General features: G+C 46.8%; 1 long non-coding RNA gene across 1 annotated transcript; it reads left to right on the top strand.

Moving 5' to 3' along the window:
• The first annotated feature begins 49 nt into the window (after positions 1 to 49).
• Positions 50 to 24,827, top strand: LOC310883517. Its single transcript, XR_014573579.1, has 3 exons — positions 50 to 3,959; positions 10,217 to 10,330; positions 11,511 to 24,827. It is a non-coding gene; the product is annotated as an uncharacterized lncRNA (long non-coding RNA).
• Positions 24,828 to 25,130: the final 303 nt, after the last annotated feature.

The raw sequence follows: 25,130 nt of genomic DNA, 5'->3' as shown, positions 1-25,130 counted from the left end.
GCTGTCATATTTTAAGATTAAACAGCAGTCATTAGGCGTTGATGGCTGACGCTGCATGCAAAGAGGAAGGGGAGCCCCTTCAAAAGCTCGGTGGGCTGTGGGTCGGGGGAGAACGGGGAGCAGCCTGAGCCTCGCAGCTACTCCCCCAGCTGCAAGCTTGCCCCAGCTTGAAGGACCGTGTGTTTACTGCTTCTGGGACCCTCCTACGTTGCCTTCTTACAGCAGGAGAAAAGAGCTGTGGGAAATTGCCTGCTTGTTGTTCATGCTTTACGCTTGCTACATTCCAGGCAAAAAAGCAGAGACGATCAGAAGATACTCTTCTCAACTTTATAGCGTAACTTGTCATTGCAGTGCTGCTAGTGCTTTCCAAATGCACACAGCAATTTCACAAGCTCTCCAACATATCTGGGCAGTGTGTTGTAGGCTCCTGGCATGAAGCAGTTCAATCTGCTAGTGCAACAACTTTGAGCAAAGCAGAAAAACGGGGTATCGGTCCTTATTGCAGAGGGGCTGAGTTAGACTTGCAGAAAACAACACGCACCTCTGCACTCTGACCACAACGCTCCTCTGAGCTTTAAGCGAGCTAGACTTGAATCTCCTGTAGGCTTGAATTTTACTTACTTATTCACATAGTGCTAGCAGCTTTCAGCCAAAAGGAGAGGAGGACGTGTGTGGGTGCTACAGTATGAGGTAAAGTACTGGAATTGTTTGATTGCAGATGCCTAGCCCTAAATCACACAGTCTAAATAATCTCCAAATCATGGAAGCGTTTTAGCAGCCTTCCATTGACTTCACAGAACTCTGAATGCATGTTTAAAGTTAAGTGCATGCTTGAGATCTGCTGAATCATACAGCAAATAAAATATGCAGAGCTGGTCTTTAATATAACCTACTGATTCATGTAAAAACTACACATTTCCCGCAAAGCCTACTTTGAGTTAATTAATGGGCATTAAGGACTTACATTTTTCTAGCAGAGAAGGGCCCCAAGGGATCACAGCAATTTATGTTCAGACCCTGAACGACACCACTGCAATCTTCCCATGGAGACAAAGCCCCAAGCGCTCCCTCTGTGATACATCTGATGGATGGGTTTTAGCTGCCTCCGACACCCCGTGGGTCAGGAGGGAGGACCTGGCCTTTGACCCGTCCCTTTCATCCGCCCGGGCTGGGAGCGTGCCCACTGCGTCACCAATTCTGGGGAAGACGAGGGGTGTCTGCACCCTGGCAAGGAAGGAGGGGAGCAGGGGCTCTGCCTTCCTAAACACATTTCCAGCGTTTAACACAATCACACCACCTCCCGTCGCTGTCATTACCACCTTCTTCATGAGCTTGATAAAACGAGGCTACGATCCGTGTCTGCGGAGCGTGCCGACCACATCAAACACTTGCTATTAATTTATTTCAGAAGCAGAGCCAAACGAACTGGGGCAGTTGGGTGTGACAGCAGGAGACAGGCTGAATGCCAACGGAGCAAGAGACTGCTGGTGTGCTACAGCAAAGTGTCACAGGGCCGTGTTACAGTGGGACTGTGCTTGTGCGGCCCCTGCCATGGGAAGGAAGGGAGCACTCCTTCAGGTAGAAGGGAGGAATTAAAGATATCAGTTCCCAAGGCACTGGGAACAGAGCTGGAGCTGACAAATGCGATGCAATTTGCGTGACACCACTGCAGTGCCCCAGCTGTTTGTTTGGCAGCCAAAGCTTTAAAGAAATGGACCTTGGCAGCTGTAGGCTGAACAGCCCGGTGCCTTCACGGAAGTCAGAGGGAACACTGGGCTGGAGAGACCTCTTTGATCAGCAGCTCTGATCCCATGCATCCCAGATAACCATCCCTATGCATTTATCAAGTTCCATCTTAAAGCTACACAGACTGGCTGAGGTTTCTTTGTCCTTGTATTTTTGCCTCCATTACTGGCATCCCAGGTCTGGTCCAGAAGCTCACTGCAGGTGGCAAACTGGTTATCTTCCACTCTGATTCTACTTGGGCTTATATCAACATTGCCTGGTAGCTGTTTCCCTTCTTTCTGTACATCCTCCTCAAAATCATTGCTCAGCCCCATTCCCAGCCCTGAGTGGTCCTCCTTCTGTTGGAAAAGCAGGGAAAAGGGAGGTGAATATGTGATTGTCATGGGCAGCACCAGAGCAATAAAATTGGTGGTGTGGTAAGACGAGCATGAGGAGTGAGCCCAGCAAGGATGAATGCTTGGGGTGCTGGTGATATTACTTGGTCAGAAGGAGATTTATTAAGACATTTTTGTGCAGGATGTGAAGCACCTGAGCAGACTTGAAGCACAGAATTATGTTCAGCAGTTCTCAACTATTTGGCCTTGGGAGCACCACATTTCAGCCTCCTTGTCCCCATCTGTGAAAAACAGGATAATAATAGTCAGTCAGCTCTCCCCAGGGTATTGTGAGGGTCGAGCAGTCAACATCTGTAAAGGGTGCGGACCACTTAAAGCATTAAAGAAATGATAAGTATCATTATTATTAACCTTCCTGTACCTCAGTTCCCCATTTGTAAACTCTCACCTAGTACGTTTTGACTCCTGTTTCTTCATGGAGCTCTGCCCCAGGAGGTCTTGGCTGGAGATGGGCCCTCCAGCCACTACCACTCATAACCGGAGCCTGCTTGGAACAGACCCTGGGAAGAGCCGAAAATCCAAAGCTTTGCTGCTTTGACAGGTTTAATCTTATTTATGAAATGTATTGTTATTAATGATGTAAATTCATGTTATCGCTGCAGAAGAAAACAAAGCTACTAACCCTCTGGGTGCACACGTGTACAGTGTAAGGCACCACTTTGATGACCGGAGGCTGGTGTCTCCCAGACTCCTTTGGTCACGGGGCCTCTCTGCCGCCCTCCTTGAGAAGTCTGACTCTTCTTTTTTTTGGAGATTTTCTGGTGCCAAGTTTATGGCCTTTACCCACTTGCTTTAAGCCCATTCACAGTGTAACTGTTGACATCTGAATTGATTTCCAAGACAGAGCTGCAAGTGGTCTTGTAAACTGTTGTCGACAACAGTTGTAATTAAAGAGTAGAGAGTGCAAACACAGACCACAATAGCAGCCTGTAGGAGTTACACTGCTGTATCAGCTTTAATGTGGAGAAGCCCTTAGGGCCATATCAGTGCTTACAAGGGCTTGTTGCTCGCTTTCCTTCCCCCTCATGTCTTCTGAAAGGGACCAAAAAAAAAAAAAAATGCTAGCAAAGCCTTTCCTTAGCGAAAGCCAAGGAGCTGATAGTGAGGGAAATGCCACGTGCCTGCTTGACAGTGCCCTGTAGGGCCCCTCTGCACAGAGAGAAGGGACAGAAAGGACATCTCCCTTCTGCAAAACACTCTCAGGGCAAGAACATCTGTGTGGTCCTGAGCATTGGCCATCTCACTGGGGTGGGAGGTGGGACAAGGCAAAGGCGGTGAAGACACGGAAAAAAATTGGTAGGGATGGGCCTGCTGGCCCCAAAATTCTGGTTGCAGCAGAGACTACCTATATCTGGAATTGGCTGCAGGATAGCTGATTTCACATTAAAATAACCCATGACTATCAGCTTATTTTGTCTGACATGGATCATTTGACATTTAAGTTCGTGCTACTAAGCGCACTTTGGAAGTGGGCCTGCTGCAGTTTGCCTGCAGCAAGAACAAAGATCTCCAAAGAGCTCTTGAACCTCTGCCAGCTGCGAAGGAGAGCCCACACCTTTCTGCGTGTAAGCACTGATCTCTTCACCTGTGTGGTCTCTCCTGCTGCAACATCTCCCAGAACGGGCGCCGCTCCTCCCTTTAAAAGGCAGCTCTCAAGCAGCTGTGATCTTTTCTGCGTCCTCGCTCTGTGCTCAGATTCTGCATGATGTTTCTTGCTGAGAGTGGACTCGCGGGGCCTTGTCTGCAAACAAATACATCCAGTGTGGCTGGGAGCACAGCCAAAGTGCTGTGGGAAAGCAAAGGAGTTTGAGCAGCGTGGTAAGAATGCGAAGGGTAATAATAGGATTTCTGGGGCTGTCTGTGCTGTGGGAACTGGGAATGCGTCTGTGCTGAGAGAAGGCTGATATTTGTTGTCATCTCCTGAGCCCTGGTTTTCCTAGAAAGGAGCTGAAGTCACCTGGAAGGAGGTCTTAGCTCTCTCCCGGAGGGTTCCCCAGTCTGGGCTGTGCAGATAGGGTTGTAGGGTACACAGCAACCCTGCGTGATAAACACAATGTTATAAGGCCCCAGGATGATTACAGGTCACACACCTGTGTTGCCTACACAGGTAATGCTTCCTGATTAGCCTTAATCCTGACAGTCTCATCAACCCACTCCATGATCATTAATTTCTAGCTGGTTTCCTATATGCAGTTCAAGAGGAATGACCTGGAAGATTAAGGGAGTGCCTGGATGGTATAATTTTACCCACCCCTTCAATGATACATCCCATCCTTCAGGAGGGCAGTGGTAAACCTCCTCTTCCAGCAGCACGGTTTTAGGAAGGTTACCATCTCAGAGCCAGGTCAGAAGGGTAAGAAATGTAAGGAGCAAACTTCATGAGACTTGAGCCTGTGGATGGAAGGTTGAGGGATGGAAGACGGAGGGTCTGTGTTTGGGTGCTGATTTGCTTGTTGGCTTTGTGTTGGTGTAGGGAGGTGGAGCTTTGCTTCTGCACACTTGTTGAGATTTTTTTGTATTGATGAATTTCTATTTGTGTGTGCTTTTTTTGTTGTTGTTGTTGAAAATATTTCCCTGAAATTCTTTGGCTTGATTTCTCAACTACTCCAAAATAAGTTTTGTGGGTTTCAGGTCTGTGTGCTTATCTGTCTTGTCCAAAGCCTGACTGCTTTTGAACTGTATGTGGTGAGCTGTGTGTCGCTTCAGTTCTCCCTGATCCCTGCTTGCACCGTTAATCTAGCAAGGTTGTTCTTCTTGAGCTTGGCTTGTTTGTCAAGTGAAGCGTCATAAGGTGCCTGGAGCCAGGATGAAACTCTTGAAACTCAATAGTTTGCATGCTGCTGCTTCAGAAAGCTCAATTTACTTAGGATGAGTTATTCCGAAGTAATATTTTTCTTTCCTGTTTATTTTTCGTGGCAGATCATCTGCTCTCCCTGTGCCCTATCACATTAAACCGTTTATGCAGAAAGCATAAAAGTCTGGGTTTGTCCTCATGACTTTACTGGAACCAGTTGCTTATTCCTATCATAATTCTGCCAGTAAGCACTTCAGTGAAAGAAATGATAAACTACTGGCTGCAGTTGCTACATTTCACTGCAGACTTATATGTGAAATCGCATCCTCATTTTAGGTTAATGGTCTGATACATAAATGCTGAAAGCTATCTTTGAGCTTCATCCCGTGAAATGCTGCAGAATCCGAAGTGAGGAGCGAGTCTGCGTACTGCCTCCCTTAAGGAAGCGAGCCATGGGCTCTGCAGTGATACTTGTGTCTACAAAAGCTGATGATCGTGGTTTTGCCTCTGAACAGAAAAACAAATGACACCCAGCTGGGGCACAAAGGCAAATCTTTGAACCAACTCCTCTCTGAGGCCTTCTCCTCTTTGTTTCTTCCAGCACAGACATCCGTGGACTATAAAGAGAAACATTTCTTCCTTGCTTCACCTGTGGTGTTTGAAGCATCCTCCAAATACTAATTTCATTTCTCTCCCATAACAGTAAAAATAAATGTAACAAAAGGCTTCCTTCTTTGCATTGTTTTTCATCTAGACTGCCATGACCAAATGTCTCTTCAATCTATTATCTCTTAATACTTAAGCAAAGAATTACTCATGGGACCATCCTTTTTTGATGTGAAGGCAGTCCCTATAAATCCACCGCATAGAGACCAACTGGGAAAGTAATCTATGCAAATTACATCTACTTTTCTGGTTGAATCACATTCCCTTCACTCATGGTAATGAGTCACTTGGCATAAAGTGGACTGTTACTATGAATGGAGAGCATATCAGGGCTCTGCTTCCCAAGAATTACTTCTCCTTGCTGAATCTCATTTAGGCCTGGAACCACAAGGGGTGAGGCTCTGCTGTCAGCCTCTCTGTGCTTCAGTGACTACAGTTAATCAGATTTTCACTGGTATAACAGGGGAAAATTGGTCCCAAACTCTTGTTAACCTTGGACACTGAGGATGATGGCTCACAGGCAGTCATCAAAGCTGTCTCATGCAGTTCCCAAATACTGCCCACATGGTCTTTTTTCTGTAGTAATACTGAGACTAAACCAAGAACTGATCTCAGTGAAGAGGAAGGCAGAAGTTCCATCCCATGAGCGGTGTCTGAAAAAGAAATGACTCTCAATGCAGCCTGTCTGGCTTAGGGGGACTAATTCCTGCAGTCAGCTGCCATCTGAAAACTGGTCCTTTTTGTGTCTCAGCACTGGAACAGAGCAGCCTAAATTGAATTACCACTCTGGAAAATCTTATTTTCTTTTTTTTTCTTACATACTAATTAACCCAATGACCAGATGGTGAGGTCTGGTTCCTAGACTAAAAGTACAGCCATCAGAAGAGCTAGTATTTCCTGCTCACATCTTTGTAAGTGCTATAACAAGAGAAAGTCCTGTGGACATGACAAGTTACATTTCCCCTAACCTTACATACACTTGCATAGCTTTTTCTTCAGTAGAATACCTAATTCTTATTTATTGTAATGGAAACAGATGACTGACACTGAAATATTATGACACCACTGATTGATAGTAGAATGACATGTTGCAATGTCACTGTCTTATGAGAATAACTATCCCATATTACATGGGTAGCGAATTGAAACGAATCCTTTAGAAAGATGCCTAATCTCATTTTTAAAGCTCTGGGTGATGGCGAGGTCCCTTATCTTGTCAAGAAGGTCTTTAATTGTCCTTACTGCTAGGATAGTGCATTTTCTTTCTTTTTTTTAATCTAGTGTCATTGACTTGCTACGTGACCTTGGATGAGAAGGGATGGATCGGTTGTTTAAAGCTAAATTGATCTTGGAATTTATGTAGTAATATACCCACTCTGGAGAGCATCCAGGGTTGTTTTAAATGGGTGAACCCTGGATGGAGTTCCAGGCTCAGTACTTATTTTTTGTGTGTGCAGTGTGGGTATCACTTTGTGTTATTGCTGGCCTAGGGTATAAATTTTGTTAAGCAGGTGGCCTGGGCTCAGTCTGTGCCTATAACAGCAGGTGAGATATTTGATCAGGTCTGTGTTGGCAGAGTGGCAATGTTGCTTCCTGACTTTTAGGAGGAGCAGTGAAGATGAACCTCTGCATGCTTCTGAAGCTGTGATGCCATGGTATGTGATCCTGTAGATACCAAAGAGTCAAAAATACCACAGTTATGTTTCCACTGAAGCTGTATGTTAGTTAGCACACCCTTAGCATACCCAATTGTCTCATTTTGCACTGCTTTGCAACAAATTTCACTGCAAATGATAAGTATAGTCTGAGTGACAGCCCAGGTGAATCATCACACATCTGTCATCGGAGTAGCATTTAACTAATTAGGAGATAAATGACAATGCCATTAAGAGCATATTGAGACCAGTGAAAAATGTTCCAGCGATGATAGAAATCACACACAGTAACAGTTGCTGAAATGGCTGACAGGTCTGCGCTGTTCTGGAGTGTTACTCAACGTGGGGGGAGCCCAGAAGCTTTAAAGCAGCATCTCTCTGCCCTGATCTAGACAAATTACCTTTGTCCCTTGATCCAAACAAACTCTGATCTCTCTGCTGCCATTGAACTCACCTTGTCTGAAACATAATCTGGCTACTTTATTCTACCTCTGTACTGGGAATTCACTCTATCATTAGCATTTCAATCTATTTAATTCACTAAGGGTCGCTGAGCAATGTAACCGAATCCATGCTAAGCTACCACCGGCAATTTAGCTGTCAGATAGTCTCACCTTCTATTTTTAGTTGCACTCAAATTCCTTGCTTAAGGGGGGGCACACTGAATTTCTGGATTAGCTTCCCCCGACCCCCTCTCTATTGTATCACTGTCAGTTATCCTTTTCGTTAGGAGTCCTATTTATGTTGTTCTATTATACTAATTATAGCTTGTCAAAGGTACGGACAGAGCACTTGGGCGCTTTATCCACAGACCAGTAACTCTGGGACTAAGCCCCTGCGTTTAGAGCTGCAAGCACTTGGTATTACTGTCGTGATGTAAGTCTTTGTTAAAAACACCTCTTTTAATTGCACAGCTCATACCTCCAAAATCTCAAGATCTAATGGCTTAAGTCAGGCACTGAATTTCATCCTTTGGTTATCTGCGATGTACTCCGTAGTGTCAGGTCCTTCTGCTTGGGCAGGCCAGGAATAGCATTGCCTCTGTCTTTCACTGCCTTCCTCCTGCACAGATTCCACTGCATATTGTATTTATTTTCTCATGCCACACCACTCTCCCTAAGCTCTATGTTCTAATGATCTTCTTAGCAAGCACATATGCCGCAGCATATATTTAGTTTTGAACCAGCTTATGGATCTCCTTAGGTGCAATTCAGGGCAGGAAGCAATTTGTTCTTGTTAATGAAGCTGTGTACACGTGCACACTCTGCCGGTGTCAGCTACAGTTTGTTTGCCTGTTGCACCTGCTTGAGCTCTGTATTTAAGTCATCTTGAAATGTAATTCAAAAAATAAGCAGAGAATGGTGAAACACATGTGCAGAGGCCTTTTTGGGGGGAGGAAAGCAGGCAGGTTGAGCATTTATATTGTAAAATTCATCAGTAAATTCACCGTTATATTCTTCCCCTGGTTATTTCTGTTGTACTTAGAGGATTAGAATTTTGGTTTTGCCTTCTCTAACATAGGCTTGGTGCAAAGCCAATAGATTCAACCTTATGGGAATGTGAGAGATATTACAGCCTTACAGGGTAAATGTAGGACGGTGGTAGCATATAACAGAATATTTGAGTAAAAGGTCAGGGATTCAGCTTCACTAACTCTTCCTGATCAGCCCTGTGGCTTTGTGGTCACTTAAGTTCTCCCCATTCACCTTTTTCAGGCTTTAGCTACCACCTACTATCTGGCCTTCAAGTCTTGATAGTGTGCGAGGCTGAGAAAGGATGCTCTTGGGGGGGTTTACATTCAGAGGTAACTGGTACAAGGCTGCTCCGCTTCTGATTCCAGCTCTACCTGCCACTGTGCACAAATTTTCCTGTGCAAGTAGTATGCAAAGGTGAGTAAAGAGCTGTGGCTATTCTCTAGGAGGATCATTGCTGGGGAGGAAAGCAGAACATTGATCAGGAGCGTCCGTAATACCCAATTCAGATTGCTGATGAACACATCCTGACTTTGGGCACATACCTCCTGTTAATACTAATGGGAACGTCACACATGAATGCTGGAGAATATTGCCCATTATTTTTGGTCTCAGAGCTCCGAGTTGAGATTCCCTGAGAAAAATGGCCATTTGTTGTGTGTTGCAGGCTGCAATTCATTACATACAGTGCATGGTGGCTGTTATTTACCTTACAGAATTGTAATGTGATAAGGAGTCTATGTAAGCCACTTAATGGTCTGTTTACCTTAAAGAAAATGTGTACCTGATCAGGCTCTGATTTATGCCACTTTCACCCCAGTGCAACTGTATTGGCTTCAGCGGTGCTCTCTCTGATTTATGCTAGTGTTAGTTGGACTTCATGAGTTTATGTCCTTTATATAACTCAAGTACGTGAGGAAAATGCAGTCTAATAAAAAATAAAAATCTGTCTGTGCGTTGTGGCTGTATGTTCTTTGCAGAGCCATTAACAGGGGTACTACAAAAACACCTTCTGCTCCTCTGCAGCGTCTGTATATTCCAGGGGGTTATCCCGTGTCTATAGAGATGTAACTTAGTGGTTTTGTACTCTGCAAATGTGCTGCCTTCTTGGCACAGCAGAGTGTGCAGCTAGGTGGCAGGTATGGTAAACCTTGTAGGATAAGATTTTGGCTGTGGTAATTGGGGCTTGTCATTTTTTGCATGGCAGCTCAAGTTCCTCGCCTAAAACGTATGAACTTCACAGAGGTTATGGCCCTTCAGCCTGAACACAACTGCTCTCCTTATCTCCATTGTCTTGCTGCATCAGCACTTATCTTATGGCTTTGGGCAGGAAAACAGTCCGTTTATGATGTTTACATACAGCTGGGACACACAGTCTTAGAAGTAGGACTCCTTGTGCTAGCAAATGTATAAACAGACCAGGAAACAGCTCTCTGTCCCATGAGCCTGTGCTCCCATGAATGAGAGTTTCTCCGATTGCCATGACAGCCTTTGTCTTGCTGCGAGGGACGTGGTATTTCCTCAAATCTCTGGACCTGGAGAGTCAGTCTGAGCTTTGGTGAAGATGTTGGATAGATGTCCATTACCGCCATCGGATTCCAGGTCAGCTCCTCTTCTATGGCACACTGGGTTGCTGATGGTCAGCCTTGACACCTAAGACCACTCTGTAGTTGATCCTTGTTTCCTCCTTCATCTTTCCTTGGGAATTTTGCCTGCTATCCTGTTAAGTTCCCAAGCATGTTTTCATCTTATGGATGAGAATCGAGTACACTCAGGTGTCAGCTATGAGTACAGAGGCTGAGTGAAGGTCTTAGGGAAAATGGCAAATCCACTTTAGGATTTGTCTGTACTGCAAAGACAGCATGATAAATACGTCTCCGAGTTGTGTGTCTTGGAATTGTGATACTAGTATCCTAGCTTGGAGAGGTTTCTGGGTAGCCTTTACCTATCGGTGTGATGGCAGACTGAGATACTGCCATGTTCTGTTGCAGTTTTTCACCAACTGCATTGGCTCTTTCCATTAAAAAAAAAAAAAAAGCCGCTGTAGTCCTAAAATGGAAAGTACATCCTTCTTAGCATGGTAAAACAGCAACTTGAAGGCTTGCTCTGCCTGTACTTAGCTGTAATTTATGCTTCTGCTCTCGTAAGGGGTCTGTTTGCCCTTGATGCATGTGCGTAAGTCCCATTAACGTTAATAGGAGTTGAACGCGAGCATTAGCTGACGAAGAATTCCCTAAATGCTGCCTTCAGCTCTAAAGCCGAGATGTGGTCCCTGCCTCTGTCGCTCCTCAGCTTCTCGCAGCCTGGAGCTGCTCCTCCTCCTCTCCAGCCACGTAGCAGCCAAGCAAGGCTTGTCAGCACGGGGCACCATGGGTGCCCTCGCCTTACGAAGGCTGGTGGGAGGTGTCTGGGTTCCTCGGAAAAGCACAGGCTGCCCAGGAACGGCAGAGATTAATCAGCACAGGGAGTTTCTGCTGAGCTGTCACTGTAATGAGCTCCAGCCCCTGGGTGGAGGAAGAAGGGGTGGCAGGAGGCAATGGGGAGAGCAGCAACTTGTTTCAGGCAACAAATCAGTTCCTAACTCCGCTCCAGAGCCATTTGCATAGCTGATGTTGGCCTGGGGTGGGCTGGAAATATAAGGCATTCTGTAGACAGCTGCCCAAGGGAATGCTAATTAGCTGGCAGGCAATTAATAATTAATCAGACTTTTGTTCATTGTGAAGACAGTGTTTTCTTTGGCAGCTCCATAATGTTCCGAGTTTGCCTCGCTTTTCTCTCACAGGCTGATACCATCGTGCTGGAACCAGGCTTCGTGGCGACACGCTGCTCCCTGCCCTTGGCATTCTGCGCACCCTGGCCACATGTGCAGCCCAGGCCATGACCTCAGTGCTTGGCTGGGCTCTGACGGCCCGTTTAACAACAGTCAGAGGCTGGAAAGGCGAGGGGAGTTGCTGCTGTGCTATTTATAACCAGCTGGACAGTTAAATAATGCACATGCAGCGGCCTGCGCTGTGCCTTGCACTCAAAAGGGGAGAGGAGCATCGCATCGCCCCCGCTAGACCTGCTTGACCTATTCAAGCATGGGTTCCCAGCCTCTTTAGCACGAAAACACAAGTGCAAACAAGCCTCCAGGAGTCAAATCCCTGCCTCGCTGATGTCAGTGGGACTCCTGGCTCTGACTGCAGCGGAGCATGGATCACACTTAGCTGCAAGGCATGAGTTGTTCAGCGTTTCCTTTCTGTTTATTGCTGCAGAACCTTTTTTTTTTTATTTCTCCATGACAATAAAACCCAGTTATGGTACAAGTAGGAGTCCAGTATGGGGAATGTCAAAACTCCTATTTTGCCCAGAAGTAATTTCAAGAAAGTTCATTAGAGACAGGAAGCTCTGTGTATGGCTACTCCTCTTGATCTGGGGCCTACGAGGGCAGTTTCACAGGAAAATAATTCATCCCTGTGGTTCAGCCCAATCCTCTCCTGAGCAATCCTGTGGATTGGTTCACATCTCATTTAAAGGCCGGTACTCATCTGCTCCAAATTTTGGGCATTTCCTAATTCTTGCTCATTAAACAGGTGGAGTCATTTACTTCCGTTTGTTGAGGAGACGTACATTTCCATGAGTGAGCCTTTTCATGTTCAAGTGGAGCTAAAATGGGAGGATTTACTACCATTGAAAACTGATTTGGGCATAAATATTCTGTCCTGGTCTTGAGATGCCTTTATGATTATTATATTAAAATTTCATGACACCAGTGTAGAGCAGGGAGATACTGTTCACATCTGACAGATGGGGAAGTGCTGGAGCAGTCTATAATAATTCACCTGCCTGTGTACCCAGAAAGTCTTTGATACAGGGATTAAATGAATTGAAGACCTTGAACTTCTGCAAATAAGATCATTCTTGTGTTCTTGTCTTCTGAGTCTGTCTGCAGTCATCAATGGGTAATGCTTAGTATTTCCAGTGGAGATAGAGGTTTTTTTGTTTGATTTCAGGCAAATTTGATAAGGGCAGTGAGTTTTACAATTAGGGAAATGTACCACACTGTACAGGCAGGGGAGACCCTGCTAAACCCTTGTCCATTGAAGAAAAGGCACGAACTCAGTCCTCTAGGCATGGGGGAATCCACAGAGGAGCTCAACTTTGAAAGACAAATGCGCAGCAAGCCAGGCTTCACTTACTCTGTTGTTAATAGGACTGCTTGTTTCCTTTGATTCCTACGTGTTAGCTCAGCTGTGTTTTGGGACTGAACAAGATCTTTCCACTAGTTCAGTTTCAAACACATGGTAAATGACTCTGAGCCTGGAGCACCCAAGACTCCAGGGTGGTCTCTGTGCAGAGGCTGGGGCTGCTCGCTTCTGAGATCAGGCGAGACGTGGCTCGTTTGTGCTGCCGTCGTTAGCACCCACTGGATCGTAGCAAAGCTAATTAGCGCAAGGAGGAGGAATCCCTGGAGTGTCCCAGGTCTGAGGTTCTCACTGTGTCTCCACACCCCGAATCATGACATTTGTTAATGGAGGCGTGTGAAGTCTCGCTCAAAGAATGCGGCTTGTGAGGATCCTTGGTGGCTTTAATGAATCGTTTGTGGCCTGGGTGACTCAGCCAAATCAGGACGACAGCCAGCAGCCGGTCAGAGGGCTGAAGACTGAGGCTTTGACAGCACGCATTGATATCGTGCTAAGAGCGCAGCATTTTTTAAAGGCCAGATGTAACCCGTGTAAGGGCTGCATACTTCTGAAAGAGCATTGGTGGAACACCAGGAAGGAAAGCAAATCTGGCATCAGAGCTGTATTTTTCTGGCCAAAAGTGCAGGCAAGTGGGTGGAAAGGCTGGACATCCAATGTTCATATTTGAAAGTGGAGCTGATAGCACACTTGAAAAATGTGACCCTCTGCTCACCAAATCCCACTTCTTTCTCTACAGCTGCGTGATATCTGCCTTTCCTCCCTTCCACGGTGCTAGAAGATGTTCCTGTGGGAGGTAGATGCCCTGCCTGCTTGAGAGTGCGTGCAAAATGGCATGCTGCACTCGGCACAGTGCAGAAGTTCAATTTTCAGATAGTACAGAATTGGGATGTCTTATCTAATACTGCTGGCAGACTCTCCTGAGAGTCTGCACAGCAAAATTCACCTGCTTAGTATGGTGAATTTAAATCACTAGAGCCACACAGGCAAAGCTCTCCTGTGCAGAACCTCATTCTGGACTGAAGTCCTTGAGTAATTATCCTGTAATAAAGTCACTTAAATTTTAGAATAGAGAGTCCATGTGGAGAAGTTATACAGGCACAGCTATATCAGGCTAATTATTTTGTTATAGCTATGCCAGTCAATTTCTCAAGGCCTCAGTCACATGGGAAAGTTGAAATGATGTATTTTTTACAGTCTCCAGCAATTCTTTATTTTTTAATGTCCATTAGTGCTTGACTAATACTGAATGATAGTGGAAATTCTCCAGGACAAAGACAGCTCTCACAATTTCCTCGTGGTTATCAAAGGAATTTGGATCTATCTTATTAAAGCTAATGTGTAATGAATTGCTGGTGATTGGGGGTTTATAGCTCAATCGACTGGGAATTATGGAGCCATTGTTTACTAAATTCAACTGAAATAGTTGGAAACCTAGAAATTTATAGAGAATGTCCTTATTTATGTGTTACGAATCCTCAAGATTTTTAGAGTGCATACTGAAAACAGATTAAGACACAAAATTCCCTTCTTCCCACTCAGTATTGGAAGAGGCTGATACTTCAACAGAGGACTTCATGACTAAGCTTGCCAGTTTCAGGGGTGTCGGAAATAGTCTAGTTCCTGAGTTGCAAGATAGATGCATTATGATTCATTATTAATTGCAGTGGACATAGTACATTAGGATCAAACTGCACCTGTCAAAGGACAATTGCATATCTGAGATTTCTACAGAGACCTGCCTGAGCTAGCTTGAGTCTGGAGGTTAAAGCATAGTAAGAGCTCAGTGACTGGATCCCCTCGGAGCTGTCTGGGGAAATGCTAGATGTAGCAAACAGGTGCCAACTGGATTTGTCGCAGTTGTATCTGAATCTAAATTGAAAATGCACTGGAACAGGGAAGGCCAAAAATCTCTGTGCACATGAACACGCTGTGTGGTTCCTGTACACTGCTCTCAGCACACAGCAAGCGTCTTGGGGATCTGAGGCTCGTGTACAAGGAAGCAGACCCGATACGTGCTTAATTGAAAGTATGACTCAAAATGAAACCTGCCTGTAGTCGTCAAGCCTGCCTTACAGCTAAATGTTATCTAACTACATGTATAATTTCTCCCTTCTCAGAAAAGGAAACGAGGTTGGTTTTGAGGTAGAGGACTCCAGCATGCACGACCAAATGGATGTAGCAGCTGGGATGTTCACAAGGGCAAGAACAGAGTGCAGTCTGCAGGGCCATCCATGTATTGCGTGCACACCTGGGTGGATGGATGGCTCGTTCATCCCGTCACTATTTCCCTGGGCACAGACCATTGGGTAGCACGGATGCTCCTTTGCTAACCTCTCCCAGTGCCTCCAGGTCTGCAGGAAAGCTGCTCTCAACTCCAGTGCTTTGTGCTGTTGTGTGACCCCTGCTAGATGCGGTAGGGCAAAACCACCTGGTATAATGTCAGTTTACCTCCATGTGCTCACCTCTTTGTCTGTTTCTCTGATTTAGGTTTATGTACATGTGGCTGAAAAGGAAGGTCCGTGTTGCAATGTGTGCGCACAAGAATTAAAAAAAAAAAAAAAAGAGGGAAAAAAAAGGCCCTCCTCTTCCAGGCTGCTGTGCAAAGGCTTAATCACGCTTTAGAATAACTAGAGTTATAAACTGATGGGGCATTTAAAATGTTATCTGGTTCCAAACATCAAGTGTTCCAATTCTGCCTTAAGGGGACATTAGCTGATTGTCAAATCACAATGAGATTCTTATCACTTTATTTTAATAAACAGTTTTCGTAAATGTTAACATTTTAATGGATGATTACATTCATATTTAGCTAGCAGATGCATTCATTTTGATTGATGTTATTTCCATGAGTACCAAAGGAATTAAATAATGATTTGTCACTTATGGTAAAGAGCTGCTCAAATATCTCTTAAATAAACAACTTTATTTGTGGGGTTTGCTCGCATGGCGATGCAGAACAGCAGCGTGCCATGGTGTGGAGGTGAAGATCAGGGTTTGGGGGCGGCTGGGGGTGGGTGTGTGGGATGGGGCCGTGCTCTCCCACCTCGCTGCAGCCCCTGCAGTTGGTTCCCCAGCAGGAGGGGGAGACCCCCACCCAGCACCCCAGGTAGGTGGGGAATGGTGAGGAGCAAGGGGAGCCTCCCCTCCGTCTTTCGGTGGGGTTTATGGCTCTGTGCCACCCTGGAGGGGCCAGCCAAGGCGGGATGGAGGGGAGGTGACCCGTCGTGGTACCCGGAGCATCCCTCCTGGCCCTGGTGACCCCAAGGAGCGAGGGGGGGGGGGTTCGCCCTGCCGTGGGCTGGCTGCCGGGGCCGGCCACCCTGTGCAGTGCTCTGTCCCCCTCTGGTGGCAAGCCGGCCGGAGACCGAGGGCTGAGGAGCTGCAGGCAGCCGGCAGGGCCGGGGGGCTGCTGTGGGGCTGCGCGGGGCGCCAGCACGGCCAGGCCCTCGGCTGGACGGCTGAGGAGGTGCGTGTGGTCCTGCAGCTGGGGAGGGGGCTCTGGTCCCCTACGCCCCCAGCTCGCCCACAGCGGTGGTGCTCGGAGTGTAACGGGGCTGGGGGTGCCTCCTGCCCCATCCTGCATCGCCTGCTGGGGGCCCCCACCCAGCTCCAGCACCCCCCTGTCCTCCTCCGAGTTGTAGCACCAGCAAGTGAGGAGCCTCAGGGAAAATTGAAGGCATCTGTGGCAGGCCCCCTCCCTGCCCAGGCTGCGGGGTTGGGCTGGGCCGCACCTTCTGAGGCTTCCCCCTGTGGTGTGTACCTCCAGGCCTGGAAAGGGCACGTTTGGGGTTCTGCTTTGCTGTGCAGAGCTGAGTGTGGGCCTGGTGGGGCACCTGGAGGAGGACGGGGGGCTGTGGGAGGGCAGAGGCACGGCTGCTGCTCCTGCCTTCGGGTGGGCCGTGGAGCTGACTTCAGGAGAAGAAGCCACCGGGAGTTTTGGTTGGGCTGAAGACATCCCGAGACGTGCTGTGAGGTATGTCAGGGCAGGGCTGCTCGGTTCCCTTCTGCCTGGGAAGTCGTGTTCTTCTCTAATTCTTGCTGCTTTATGTGTTTCAAGAGACCTGACGGAAACCTTTGAGAACTTGTAGATAGTTTGGACCTTGGTTGTTTGTCTCAGAGTGAGAAGAGAGGCTGCGTCTTTAAGAGGCACAATTAAGTGAGAATGTTTTTCTCTTTTCCAGAAGTACTTATTAGGTTTGATGGATCAGTTATCTGATCCAGCACGACAGATGGATGCAATGTTTTTGTCTATGACTAAGCCTACAGAGGTTGCATAAATAACTTCATAGTAAATGTTCTGATTCCATTGTGTGTGTATACATGGAGGTGCGTGTATACTTTTTTTTTTTTTGATACACTGAAAATCTTTCTGAGGACCCTTTGCCACAAAGTCCTTTAAACACCTCCTTCTGTTTTGCGTCTGTGCCCTGACTTCTCTGCACCGACTGCGTGGATTTAGCCTAACCCTTGCGGTCAGTGAGCTGTCTGAGACTTTCTGAAAGGCAGCTCCAAAAGCCAAACCAATTCCAGATTATTGTCTGCAGAGCCTGGCCTCCAGATCCAGGCGAGCCTTCGGTGCCAGCGGTGACGCTTGCTGTCCCAGCTGGCTGGCTCGCGGTGGGAGGGTGACTCACGGACATGGACAGCATCTTCCTCTCCCTGCCTGGTGCAGTCTGGCAGCTGGTGTTGGGCTCGCTGTTGTAAATAGCTCTTGTCTACTGCTGGAGCTTGTCTGAAGCAAGTACATTCGAAGAGTGTGCTTAAATTCCTGGTGTCAAAATCCAGCTTTGCATGCACTGCAAGTACAAGGAGTTATTTGATAAGCCAGAGTAGTAACCTCTTTCCTGAATGTGTTTGTGGCTTTTTTTTTTTTTTAACCTAACTGTGGACATGTTAATCTCATGCTTTTAAGCATTTGGTTCCTGTCATGTATTTCTCTACTGTTATGCATGTATTTTGCCCTTCTCGGAGAATACACCATGGCATCTCTGCTGCTTGTTGTTCTTACGCACCGTAGGCAGCAGATGAACGTGAAGCCAGGTGATTCTGAGGATTGGTGTGCACGGAGCAGTAGGGCAGTGGGAAATTTCCTGGGTCAGCAACAGTGACCTGGGCTACTGTTGTCCACTTTGATAAGCAAGGTACCTGCTGAGGCCCCTGCTGAAAGCATCCTACCTTAAAGCATGGCTCGTTTCCTACAGATTACTCCCTCTTTTCATGGGATTGCTGTAGACCTTCAGACTCACCAGAACAAATCTTAATCTACTGGATCTCCTATCTAGTAAGGACAGGCTACAGTAGTTGTATGGAAATCCCATTTCTGCAAAGTGCTGAATTTCTTAGGGAGCTAAATATCCTTATTGAGAGGTTCCCAGGCTGGCCCCTGGGAGCAGTTGCTGCCATTGCCTTCTTTTGTAGGCACACATCTAAGGTGCTTGGTGGTGAGGCTGCTTTTTACTTTGAACTCATTTATCAAGAAATACCAGTTGAAATAAAGGATTTCTGTCTGTTTATAAAGCAGTTTTCCTGCGAAACCAGTTTCTATACAAACAGTTTTTACATAGATACTTGTCATGTTCATGTCTAGGGCATCATTAAAGATCTTTACAAGAATCATTAACAAGTCTTGACTGCTCATTTTAAAGGGCTGCGTTTAGCGATGAGGAAAGATGGATTTTAATAGCTAATTGGGCTGTCAATATAGGCTTTTTTTTTTTTAAGCTGTTTTCAACAACGACCAGTAATGCTAGATAGGGGAGAAGAACTATTCCAGGTAGGTGTCCTGCTGGCTACCTATGATTTTCTGTAGACTTGGGTATGTAATGGACTTTCCTGGATTGGGGACAGAGTAAAGTTTATATCCAAGACAGTCAAAATAAATTGTAAACTGAACCCCAAACACTTAAAGGAAATCAAATTTAAGGGGAGAAAAAGAAGCTGCAGGCTCAGTAGCTATAAACATGGTGAGGATAAAAAGTTGATGCAAAGTGGAAGATTTGGCAGTGCCATTCTGGCACACTTTTGAGACTAGCAGGTGCCATTTTGTTTTCACAGAAGAAGTCCAAGATCAAACATTATTAAATAAATCCTGACCTATACTTCAGCCATAGAAAAATAGTTACATTGTGGGCTCTCCAGAAAGTCCATGTGGCAGATCAATCTATGCCTTGGAGCCACTTTTGATGGAAGGTTTTACAAATGCCAACTGCAGAAGTCCAAGCTATTTCCCGCACACTTAAGGGGGATTAGCTGATGCGTGCTGGTGCAGTGCTTCAGTGGTGAAGAGCAATGTCATATTGTTGGCAGAGTTAGCCCTGGATTGGAAAATCGGTTGAGCAAGGATATCATTGGTTTCTGGCTCTACCATTGCCCTCGAACAAAGCGTAGTCCTAAGGGAAGGCTGAAAAAGGCCTTGGGCAGCTTGGAGGCACTGAGCTCCAGCCATCAAAGCCCTTGCTCAGCTTCTGTCTTGAGCTTGAGGTCCTTGAGGTGGTGACCCAAAGCAGCACGTGGCTGTGAAGCTTCCTGAGTGCATGTACGAACTGAGCCCCAGCCTATGGGACATGAAAAAGGTGAAACAATTCCAGCCCTGTTACCAGCTCTAGCAGTAATTTAAAGAAAGGTGGCATGAAAAAAGCTGACCAAAGCGTTGTCTCCTGGGAATTGAGTTTTGTACAGACTAGATGGGAAATGGAAGGAAATTACCCAGCGATAAGGATCTAATTCAGTCTTGGGAAGTGGTTGTATGCCTCCAGAGGATTTATATGTGGGGTGAGCCAGGAGAAAGGAAAATGAGATGTTTGGAGGGTTGCAGTTGTCACGGTACTAACAGCAGTAGAAGACTTAAAGCAGGCATTAGAGATGTTCACAGAAAAAAATCAGTGTGAAGACCGGCCCAGCTGACTCGAGCCAGGTCCCTTCCACCTCCTATCATCTGTGATTAACTTAAACTTTAGCTCTGTAGTTTGTCTCGGCTGTTCTTGACATATTTCATGCTGGGAACTCCTCAACTCCTGGTGGCCAGAGGTTAACTCGGATGAGAGCTGGCTTCCACTGAAAAGTGCCTACTTTCTCAAGACTAGGTTTGTGCTTTTAACAGATGTCTAATTCTCTTTTCCCTCTAGGCCAGGGAGGTTAATTGGAGGAAAGTGACTGTACATCGGGCCCAAGAGCCTCCTACAGAGATACTTGGCACAAATAAATCAGCCTATTTTTGATGAATAACAAGGCCCCAAAGGCTCTAGTTCTTGCTGCCTGCACAAATTGCAGGTATAAATTTCACAGCTGATCACAGGGACTCCAGAATTCAATTAACTCTCTGCTCATTTAAAAAAAAATGCTGCCTGCCTATTTAATTATGAGTGTCACTGATACTACACATGCTGTTCAGGAAAACTCCAATTAATAAAGCATTGCATCATTAATGTGAGTGACAGCATGAAGTCTGTGACTCTCTCAGAAGCCTGTCTTGACCCTCTGCAATGACAGACTTGGGTTTACTGGAAAGTGGCATCCTTTTCTTCAGGCTTAGGTGGTGCTGGGGGAGCTCTGGAGTTGTCTCCAAGCTTACCAGGCTGTACTGGGGGCACTGCTTTGGGTGCTGGTTGGGATGTAACGTAGTGCTGCCGACTGATTTAGGCTGCCTGATACTTGGGCAACCTTCTGGGGTCCCTGATTTTGGGGATGGGGGCAGTACAGAGACATGCTGGGCAGAAATCAGCAGGGATTAAGCTGGGGAAGACATGGCTACAACAACACAGCAGTGTTCTCCTAGCACTGCCTCCACCACATTAAAGCGCCTTTCACTGCCAGGAAGGGTGTTAACCAAAGCTGTACAAATAACCATGTCTGAGTAGAACGGTTCATTTTTGAGTGTTCTGGATTTTAAATTTAGCTCAGACTCAAAGAGCTATCAATAAACAGACATGTTTCATTTTGACTTTCTGAGGCGTCTCTTGTTCTAAGCCCCAGTTGATCTGACCTGCTCGTTCTCTGCCTCTGTCTGTGCTGGTCCTTCTGCTCTCTGGATTTTGTACCTTGACAGTTGGGTAACTGGAGTGGTCTCCAATTTCTGCTGCTGCATCTTCCCACCTCAGGAGGGTGTCTGTGCCAAAGGGCTCTTACAACAACCAGAAAATCAGCATGATAAACAAAAGGCATTGGCCTTTCTCCCCAGACTGTCCCTCCTTCCTTAGTCACTATGTGTAACCCACCAAGATTATAGCCTAGCATTTTCTTTACTCTATTTTTTTTTTTCCCTAGCAGCTCTGTTCCTAACTACAGCAGTCTTCTTTCCAGTAGTGGCAAAAACAATCTTGCTGCTCTAGCCAGAGGCAGATGTCACCCCGGGTTCGATGTCATGGTTCTGTTGTTGCTCCAGCTCCCTGCATCTCCCTGAGATGTCCACCCTAGTTGTCATTGCATTCACCAAGTGTGCATCCAGGTGTTGCAAGAAGCTGCTGGTTGCTTTGGTCACTTTACCTTGCTCCAGTCCTCTACCATAAGCTGCTTCTCTTCTCGCCCTTCTACATCCTGCTGTTCTCTTGTTGGCCAGAGATGCAGCTTTCATTGCCTGTGTGCCATGCTTAAGTGGGACATCTTCACACGCTGCCTCCAGGAACAGGCTTGTCATCCAGTAAACGGCAGCAGGACCATCTCTCTTGTCCACTGCATTACTTAAAACCAAAACCAGGAGAGGAGCTCTCCCACTCTCCTGTGTGCCTCTATTTCTGGTCCCTCTCTTGCAGCTCCTTGAGTGCTGGAACAGGGAGTGGGTGTTTTGTTCGAGTGTATTTTTGCTTGGAGAATGGCTGCACGAGCCCCAGAGCTGTTCCAAGGGATGTAGTGAGGCCAGCATCTCTGGTGGTAGCAAGAGTTCGGATTTAAACTGATCTTTAAGCTGATGCCATCTGCAAATAAGTGGCTGCTATCCAAGGACTGCTTCTTTCAGGCTACCTGCTTTCATTTCATACTTACTTTTCCTGCCTCCGTTGCTTTATCTTCAACTGAAATAACCTGTGCCCTGGGCCAGGAGCTGCCCATCTGTCTGCTATTTGCACAGCCTTAGGCTTAACAGGACTCTAACCTGTGGCACGTGGCCTCAGGGCAGTGCTGAAGCACAGCGGTTGGGTTAAACATGGTTTGTCCTACCTTCCCTGTTTGCCCTACCTTCCCTGCACTCTGCAAGCTTGTGTTGTCACTTGTGCTGCCACCTGACTGTCACCGAAGTCCCCTGGGAGGTGGTGAGAAAGCCGTGTCAAGCGGCTGTAACCCACGTGAACCAGAGGGAGGGTGGCTGCTGCTGCAGCCCTCGTGTGGGGCCGTCTGGTCCCCTTGCTCCAGCTGTGCAAACTCAGGAGGCCGCTGATTCCTCCCTCACTTAGGTCCCGGTGCTGTAACACAGCGCTCGCCTTGATGAAACTGGCTGCCCTGGTGGAGACAAGGGGGTAGGATGCTTCCCGTGGAAAAACTGATGTTCTTGTCTTCGCCTTCTGTTGTGGTCTTCACACAACTTGCTTGCTCCCTAACTGTTAGCTTTCATCTGCAAAACAAGGATAGAGCAAGCCCTGAGAAGGTGTGAACTTCTAAATGAGTGTGAATGGTGTGTACAGCAGCTGCCAGTGATTAGAAGTGGGTCCAAGTCCTTGTTTTGGCAGAAGTGAGATGTGTAGGCTGTCCCATGGGAGGGTAACGGGCTGTTTCTGGCTATGACAAGTCTAGTACCTGCTCAAACTGTTCTGCAGAGTTTTGATCATTATAAAATGACATTTTGCAATGAAAAAAGCACGCTGTTAGTCTTCCTGACCAGCTGTAGCTGTGCATGTAGGCTGTTGCTGTTGCGTTCCTTACCAGACTACAAGGCAGAAGCGGTGACCTTCCTGCCGGCTGTCATCTTCTGGCTACTTGTGGGAGCCAGGGATGAGGAAAGCAGCCCGCAGCCTTTCATCTGTGCCCCTGGAACAGCAATGACTTCGCTGGTGGAGCCACGCTGTTTGTGCAGCCTTCCCACACATCCGTCTCTGTGAAAGCATCACTCATCTGCAGTGAAATTCCTTGTGATGCCGGAGGAAATGCGAATGTGAGAGTGCAGCTCGATGATACGCAGATAACAGCTCCCAGTGAAAGGCTGAAATGCTCCAGCAATTCCTGCCTGCAGCTGTCCTGGCTTTGAAGCTGGACTCTCACAAGCCAGGTCGTACTCTTCTTCAGGCTGGGAGAAGGAGGCACGTACTGCATGCTTGTAGGGGCCCTTCCCCTTGGTTTGATGCCATTTCCCACCCCAGAGATAAGCTGACTGCCTGTGTGTGCCTGTAACTTGAACTTTCTGTGGAGAGCTATTGACCAAGCTTCAGAGCAGCTCCAAGGTGCCTGCACTTAGGGACAGAGCTGATAAGGGCTGCACTATAACAGGCTGCACTTGAGCAAGCCCCGGAGGCCTGGGATTCTGGGTCAGTTTGGAGTTTTATCTGAACCTGGAGATGGGAATCAAAAGCATGCGAGCGCTGGATTTTGCAGGAGGCTCCTGAAACTTGTGCTCCTGTGCCGAGGCTGCTCTGAAGGTACTCATCGTTACTTCAGTGCTGTGCTCCTCTCCCAGCCTGGGGTCAGAAGGAAAGAAGGGCAAAACCAAAAAAGTGACTGAGAGGGTGCGCAGCTGGAGCCTGACCTTTGTGTTCCCTCGGTATCTGCACGCTCAGGGTGTGTGTGTGTTTCCCCTACACATCTGCTTATTCTAATCAGCATCAGCATTTAGATGAAACAACTGACCTGAATACTTACCCAAACTGCAAAGATTTGGGGCTCGGATTTTGATGAAGTGTGTTTCAGTTCCCTTTAATGTTTCCACAGCTCTGCAGTATCTGGCTGCAGCTGGGATCAATAACAAAGGTGCCAAAATAAAGCAGGAGTGGCTCTTTTTGGGCTTTTCCAAGCCTGACACAAAGAAAATAAGAAAGCAAGATGGCCTGTAGTTAACCAGAGTGTTTTCTTACCTCATGGTGCAACAATTTGCCTCAAAAGAGTCCAGCGGTTAAAATAGCACAGAGCATCCTTTTTCCTTCCAGCTCTTTCAGGGATCTCTGAAAGAAATTTTCAGGGTCTTCTTCAGAGACAGTGAAGTAGCCAGGGAGCTGTACTGCTCTGGAAGAGCTCTCACCCGTTGTGGCTCCCCAGGAAGGTCCCAGCTCATAGGGGTGCTGCTCAGGAGACACCTAAAATAATTGCCACTGGCATCTCATAAATGTACATCGCCGCACTATTAGAGTATTTATACGGGCGTTTTAATAAAGCAAACAAAATGTCTCAAGGGCCTCAAGAGGGCCTTTGGTTTTAGTCCAATGCTTGGAGTTGAAAGGAGCTGTCAGCTTGTTCACTGAGCTTGTCCTGGGCCCTAAGCAGACTTTTTTTCCTTTGGCTGTACTTTGCCTGGTGTTAACCAGAGAGTGCTGTGTTGGGAAGATGGGTTTGTGTGTAAATTCTCCTAAATCACCGAAATCGGTCCTGTAACTTTCTTTTGTCTGTTTCTAGGATGTGCTAAAACAATCCCTAAAGATTGCAAATAAATATCCAGTGTCAGGGCCTTATCGTGAATGAACTCAACTCCTCTCCTGCATGAAAACCACGTACTGTAGTGTCAGTTTTGGAGGGGATGACAGAAACCAGAATCCCGAATTACCACGGCTTGTGGCTATTTCGAGGCTTTTTCTGTCAGCTGAAGCTGAATTTCTTCATACTTTAATTAGAAATCTTAGCTGGCTGGAGGACGGAATGGTTTCTCTGGAAGCCTTGGCAGTGCACCTAAATAAGCAGATTTCACATCCTGCTGGTTTCCCCCTGTAGGATCCTATGTTACTTATTGTACTGATGTATGGGGGATGGAGGATTAGGGTGTCTGGCCACAGCTGTGGAGGTAGGAAGCTGGGTTTATGCCGAAGACTGGTATTTGCTGGCCTCCTTGCAAGGTGGGTTGCTCAGGTTTGGGGCTGAGGAGCTAGCTCAGCATTCATAGTTACAGAAGTTGGAGCAAGTTAGCTTTCTGTGTTTGAAATTACTGCTGGTATTAAGTGCTCTGATTTAAAAACATCTTGTGATATGGAGTACAAAGGGTGGTGGGAACCTCTGTGTTTCTCCCCATTTCTTTTTCCTCCACGCTTCTGTTTTACTTTCCAAAAAGGAACGTGAACTTTGCTGTGCAGAACCAAAAATGCTGGTTGAACATT

The sequence above is a fragment of the Anser anser genome, assembly GCF_964211835.1.
Source record: "Anser anser genome assembly, chromosome: 18".
NCBI classification, from domain to species: domain Eukaryota; kingdom Metazoa; phylum Chordata; class Aves; order Anseriformes; family Anatidae; genus Anser; species Anser anser.
The sequence above is the reverse complement of the archived record's forward strand: the minus strand, read 5'-3'. Positions and strand labels throughout refer to the sequence as shown.